At 37.2% G+C, this 7,191-nt stretch overlaps 1 pseudogene across 1 annotated transcript; it reads right to left on the bottom strand.

Annotated features, from left to right (window-relative positions):
* Positions 1-2,637: 2,637 nt before the first annotated feature.
* On the bottom strand, positions 2,638-6,917 carry LOC143547089 (senescence-associated carboxylesterase 101-like; annotated as a pseudogene). The gene is made up of 3 exons (XR_013137714.1): positions 6,904-6,917; positions 4,054-4,378; positions 2,638-3,952 (listed from the first exon to the last, which is right to left on the bottom strand). The product of XR_013137714.1 is annotated as a senescence-associated carboxylesterase 101-like (transcript).
* Between the last annotated feature and the right edge of the window lie 274 nt (positions 6,918-7,191).

Below are 7,191 nucleotides of genomic sequence, written 5' to 3' on the forward strand. Positions count from 1 at the left end.
AAGGTGTTTTTTTGGCGGTGACGTGCAATTCAAAGAAAAATACAAATCAAAAGTTGGTTTGTTATTTTTTTTTTGGTTGAGTTCTATTAGGTTAAATAAGTTGGTTTAACTATTATTGTTGGGTTTTTAAATGGGTTGAACAAGATAGTTCAATTCAGAGTTCTTATTTTATTGGGTTAAATGAGTTAGGTTTTAACTAAGGTTTGAGTTATTTAATTTTACGAGCAAGCGGGCTTGGTTCTGAAAAGTTGTTCAGACTGATTGGTTTGTGTTTGTTCCAACATAGTGGAGCAAGGGGGTTTGACGACGTCAATGGCAGGTGACAAAGAAGATCCGACAAGTCAACCCAAAGCGAGTGGGGGGATATCGCCGCAGGTTCCAAAGCTGAACGGAACTAATTACTTCACATGGGCGACTGTGGTGGAAGCGATCTTAGATGATTACGAGTTATGGGAAGTTGTTCAACCGAATGAGGGTGCGGTTATTGATGCGGAGAAACATAAAACGGCAAGAGCGTTTTTGTGTTAAGTAATAGAAGGTGATATTCTTCTTCAGATTTCTCAATACAAGAATGCCCGGGATATATGGATGGCTTTGAAAACACGGTATGTTGGGGCTGAGCGAGTTCAAAAGACTCGACTGCTAACGTTGAAAAGTGAATTTGAGAAACTCAAGATGGCGGAAAATGAGACCGTTGATGAGTTTGCAGGAAAAATAACAAGTATGGTTTCAAAGGCAACGAGTCTAGGTCACGTGTTCGAGAAAGATGTCTTGGTGAAGAAGTTACTAGATGCGGTTCCAGATAAGTACTTTCAACTAGTAGCCTCAATCGAGCAAAGTGTTGATCTTGATAGTTTGATTTTTGAAGATGTTGTTGGAAGACTTAAGGCGTTTGAGGAACGTCTACGAGGGAGAGAACGCGCTTCAAATTCACAAGGTCAGTTACTTTTCAATCAGTCGGAAAGTAGTTACAAAGTCGTATGATCAATCCGGTAGCCGAGGTAAGGGTTGGCCGAATTCACAGGGGCGTGGAAAAGGCCGCGAAACCGGAGGTCACGACCGAGAGGATGAGGATCAAGATGGTTGTGACAACCGAGATGGTCAACATCGTGGGTCAAGGTATACGGGTCAAAGAAAAGATCGTCAATGGAGAAGAATGGATATTTCACAGGTTCAGTGTTACCGTTGTGATGAGTTTGATCACTTTGCAACTTCGTGTCCGGAACGTATGAAGAAAAAGGAAGAGTCTAATTTGAACAAAATTGATGATTTTGATCCAAGTTTATTTATGATTAAAGGTGATCAAAAAACGGTTTTTCTGAATGAAAATGGTGTGATTCCAAAGCGTTTCGAAACCGAACCAATGGATAAAGATGTTTGGTATCTCGACAACTGAGCATCGAATCACGTGACGAGTAATAAATCGTATTTTTATGAATTGAATGAACAAGTCACGGGAACGGTGAAGTTCGGAGATGAATCTTGTATTGATATTCAGGGAAAAGGGTCGGTCTTAATTGAAGGAAAAACGGGTGAGCAACGTTTGTTGACCGATGTCTACTACATCCCGAGCTTACAGTGCAATATCATAAGTCTTGGTCAAGCAACGGAATGTGGATGCGAGATTCACATGAAACATGATTTGATAACCATTAAAGATGATACAGGTAAGCTTTTGATGAAGGTGACAAGGACCAAGAATCGATTGTACAAGATTAGTCTCAAGATAACAAGTCCCGGTAAACGAGGTATCATTGGAATGAAGAATTTTGCAGGTAGGGATCTTCAAAATATTGGACTTAAAGAAGACGAGCCGGTTACGAGTCAGATTCCAATCAAAGATCCAAGTTCCAAAATTCAAAGTCCAAAGATGAGAGTTCAAGAAATTAAATGCGTGGTCAAGAAAAGGATTCAAGCCCTAGGGAAGGCGTGTGATGATCAAACGAAGCAAGTGTGTCTTCTAGCCAAGCGGAGCCAAAAGGACATTGCAAGAGATCATGAAAAGCCTCAGGAGAATCAAGAGAATGATGACAAGCGTGAAGTTGAAGACCCGCCAATTTCGAGTAGGAAATTAGGGGGTGATTCGGGTGAGTCCGGTGACTCGGTACAACAATTGTGGAGGTGATAGTTGGTTCAATTGTTGTTTGGCCCAAGTGTAAGTCCCAACCCAAGAATTAAGGTTTTATAATATTAGGTAATGTCTTAGCTAACAAGTTAGGGTTAGTCTATATAAACCGAGTTATGGTTAGACATTAGAGTGGTGTGAGGTTGGTGTAACCGAGTTAGGGTTCATCAAGAGTTAAACCGAGTTAGGGTTTGATAGAGTTGTAATCAGTTTTTTGAGTGATATTTTCTGATTAATATAAACGAGAGTTAGTCGTTTAATTCGTGTGTTGATTATCGATCCAGGACTTGATACCATCCATAAAGAAACAAAGTCTAGGAAAATAAGATCACTCTTTAGAAGGTAAAAAAGACACTTCCATTTCAATTAATCAATTCAATAACATGAGAGGTTACATCACACAAGCGAAATAAAAAAGCAAATTTACATCCTGAACTCACAGATAGTTACTGTTACTCAAAAATAAAATTTAACCTCAGAGATCATTGTCATAATGCTCGATCAGTTGGCCTTTACTGGTATTATTTATAGCTCTCATTGTTCATGCATTGATAAAACTTAAAAGTGTATGTAGTTCATTTGTGTGCCTTATACTCCTTCCACCACCTCATAAAACTACTCCCCTCCATGAAAATATCCGGTGACAACGAGTAGTTATCGACCGCTTTCATCATATAAGCCTCAAATTCTTCCAACTTCTGTTCGATGTGTGTTGACCCTCCATTCACTAAGTCCCTTAAAGAAATCAATGCCTCCTCCACATGTGCCCAAAAACAAGAATCCTCGGTAAGACTAGCAGCCGTGTTCCTTTTCACTTTACGAGATTCTAAAACTTTTTTGTCTTCATCAAACCACGTCTCTAACAACTTATAGTGGACCGATCTACACTTTATATAGTTTTTGTTACCTTTTCTGTAGTGTTCGGCTATGTCCATAAGCTCGACTATCCTCCTATAGTTGGTCCCATCATAGATCCAACGCTTACGCAACTTTGCTCCTTGTTTTTGTGGCATTTGATCCTTTTCTTTAACAGTCTTTTCCCAATACTGGTTAAGGATGACCTTTAATAGTCAAAATTGCTTTGCGACTCATGATTTCGTCTCTGGTGTCATCATTCTTGTAGACATCATAGTAACCACCTTTCTTTTTCCTAGCCTTCATGTACCATTCCATATATGTCAGGTTTATCTTCATTTCGTTTAGCTCCTTGGTAGGCTCATAAGCATTATTCTTCCTTTCAATTATCTCTATTTGTTTGTTTTCCATTTCCTCAATTTGATCATTTGGAATATAATCCAAAACACCGATTTCCTTCAACTGCATTGTGATCCCCGCCCTCAACGACTTCAAGTTGAATTCTCTCAACTCAGAAACCCCACGGTACAATGCTTTCCTTCTGATCGATCTCAAAACGTTTGTATAATCATAAATTTGTAAATTACCTTCATTCGATGTCTTCATGGCCTTCAGAACTCGCATGATCGAATCTTGATCTTCAAAAGCCGCATGCCCACCTGATTCCGTGCAAAATAGGAATGTACCAAGTGGTTTATACGAAATATCTGATGATAAAAAACTAGCAACATGATCCTGCTTTGAGGCCACATTTAGAATGCTGGATTTCCATCGCGGACGTTGAGCGATGGCTTGTTGTAGAGCTTCATCACCAAAAAGGGGGGAACTGAAAGTTATGCAAATCGGCCTTTTGGTTTCTTTGGAACCATTTGATTCTTCAACATCTATGGTATGGTGCAGGCGTAGCATGGAAAGAATAGCAAGGTATCCACCTAGACCTGATCCGGTGATGATTAGCGGCGTATTTACATGCTGGAAAACAAGATTCAAACCAATAATTAAGGACTGGGGTGTTTCACTTGACCTTGATCTCCAAATCTGCTATACATAAACACTTACACATTGTCACATACCTGTTTTTTCAGTTCTCTGAGTCTGCGGTCATCACCGAGCTGCTGAAACAGCTCAACAGCATCTTTGTTAATGGAGAATGAAGAGTTGACTTTTGTGGGAATGAAGTCAACGACTTGGAGATTTTCAGATGGAACTAAATCGAACTTTCTTTTGAGAAAGCGAGTTGTACAATCAGGGGAATAACCGAAAGCCAAAACATTGATTCCAGATCTACGATTGGGATGAAGTTTATAAGTCTCATTCGTCTCGGAAATTGCTTGATAAGCATCTGGAATGACATCAGTGCTGCCAAGATACTTGCTTAGCTCGACTCCACCGCTAAACCTGCAAGTTTTTGTTAGACGAAAAAACATTTCATTAATGTGACAATAAGATATATGGGAATATATAAAACATACCTGATATGGGTCATCTTTCTTTTATACTTATTTCCAAAATGACTTTGGTGTTTTCTTGTTGACGTTGAAGATGATGGGATGCATGGGACTTCAGTTTTATATAGCAAAAGAAATATGTAAATATTATTTGCATGAAACTTCGTGGTGATTGAAAGATTCAGTTCAAGTTATAGCTTGTTTTGTAGACGAAGTCTTGGTGACTAATTAGTCCACTATATGTAATGTCACGAATTGAAGAGGCCTTTTAGCTACTTTTCAACAATTAAATATTCTGATTGATGTCGGCGATTTATGTAATGATTGTTTAATTAACAAGAGGTTAGTTAAAATCATGGTGACCAACTAAAATCATATATCGACTGACAGTAAAATTTGCTCTTTACTATTCTGTTCCCAGTTTACTAAAGGAAAAGAAAAAGAAAAAGAAAAAGAAAAAGAAAAAAAATAAGTTTAATTAAAGTTAAGTTACATATGTATAACTAAAGACATAATTTTTATATAATGATTAATAATAAGGGTCAAGTTATTCTACAAAGTGTAACAAAAATGAGAAGTGTGAGAAGCCATAAATAATTGACATGTGTCAAGTGGGGATCAAAAGAAAAATGATATATAGGTAATTGTACACATTTTCTCTCCACATGCAAGGCAAATGTTAATACCCCCATCATTTTATAGCGTTTGTAACTTTTTCGTATGATATTTTTTTATAAAAAAAAAATTATCATAATAACAAGCGTTTTTTATCTTTAATATGAGTATGATTTTTGTTATATAAAATTTAAAACAAAAATCACATCATTATGTCTTTTCGCACACCATTGTGTCTTTTCGCTTATCATTGTGACTTTTCGTACACAATTGTGTCTTTTCGCTTATCATTGTGTCTTTTTCGTCATTGTGTCTTTTCTCGTCATTGTGTATTTTCGTACACCATTGTGTCTTTTTTCGTTATTATGTCTTTTCGCACACCATTGTGTCTTTTCGCTTATCATTGTGCCTTATTTCGTCATTGTGTTTTTTCGTCATTGTGTCTTTCAACTCATCATTATGTTTTTTTAAATACTAATAACACCGTTGTGTAATAATAATATGTAAAAATAATGATAAAATAACAACAAATTATCTAATACATAAAACACAACGATTAATACATGTTACACAATAACTTGAAACGTAAAACACAATGGTGAATACGTATAACACAATGACCTAAAACGTAAGACACAATGGTGAATACGTATAACACAATGACCTAAAACGTAAGATGTGACATTCGTCAATTTCGGGTCTCGATTTGTATTCGTTTTGTAGACTTTTATCATATAAAACGACCTGTTTTGTAAACCGAAGCTTATGATAATCAAAATGATGGATTTTATGTAATGATATTGTTTCACACTTGTTGGGTCTTGAAAACATCCTTTTCGGTTTTTTAAAACGCGTTAAAATCACCTTAAACGAACCATAGGGGCTAAAACTTTCAATTTTCAAAGTTTGGAAAAGTCTGGCATCAACCCCATCGCGCTACGAGATGGGGGACACTCATCATCGTCCCGTGGCGCGACGACCAGGTCTGCAGCAGCTTGTTTTTGTGTCATTTTTATGCAAACATGTGTTTGAACTCGGTTTGATTAACCTTAACACACACAGATCTCGGATCTGATATGTATATAAATAATTAAACTAAGGATCTAGTTCATTGTTACTCTTGATTATATTGTTATATATGTATATATAAGTTGTATATATGTGAATGATAATATTAATATGAAGATGAAGATTGAGAGAGAATTGGACAACAATTCGTTAATGTAATCTCAAAACTTAAATTAACAGTAGACAGAAGCCACTATATATAGAAGATGGACCTAGTTCGTTAACATTCCATAACGAACTAGAGTCTACTTCGTTACATACATTGAAAGTAAATAACTTAACGAATCACCCCCTGATTCGTTAAACATCCTTAACGAATCAGGAGGGAAATTTACTTAGATCTAGTTCGCTAAACATCCTTAGCGAACTAGAAAATACTTTAACGAATTACAAAGATAAATTAATTGTTTATTACATAAATCAAAAGACAAATACGTTAACGATAGATACAAAGACTCGAGACGCAAGACCATGTACTAACAGACACCCATCGTCTTGAGCTCTTTGTCTTTACTTTACTTGAAGCGCTTGGACTGCCAATCTCTGCAACTATGAATCCCGTTCTCATAACATACACGCACCACGCGTTTGAACTGCATAGCCAGATCATAGTCTTCATTGCGCTCGATCAATATCTTATTCTTGTGTAGCACGTCGTTGTCGGTCTTAGTTAAATTAACTAACCACATCGGATCGATGATCTTGATTAGCTCAGTCTTTAAACCTTTACCAAGGACAATGACGGCCTCGCCAATACGATTGTCGTAATACAAGCGGTTGAAAGATAGATACATGTGTTGGTTCATCGTCTTTACCGGCACACACTTCATCGTCTTTGGCGGCTTTACCTTAAGTACCAGCCTTTTCCAACCTGTCCTTGGGTCGATCTCATCGAGACGCTTACAGATTGGAATCTGTGGCTTAAAAAATTTAAAACCGTGGTTTACCTCAAACAATAAATGTTGGTGAAACCAACTTGCATGATGATTCCCGCCACGATTAATAAATGGACGATACGCCAGAGTACGTACGTCCCATCTAGGTAATGAGAGAACATCAGACATCCTTTCGTAGTACTGG

Source organism: Bidens hawaiensis, unplaced genomic scaffold, assembly GCF_021521415.1.
Source record: "Bidens hawaiensis isolate Kalapana, Puna unplaced genomic scaffold, B.hawaiensis_p1.1 tig00014615_1, whole genome shotgun sequence".
NCBI lineage: Eukaryota > Viridiplantae > Streptophyta > Magnoliopsida > Asterales > Asteraceae > Bidens > Bidens hawaiensis.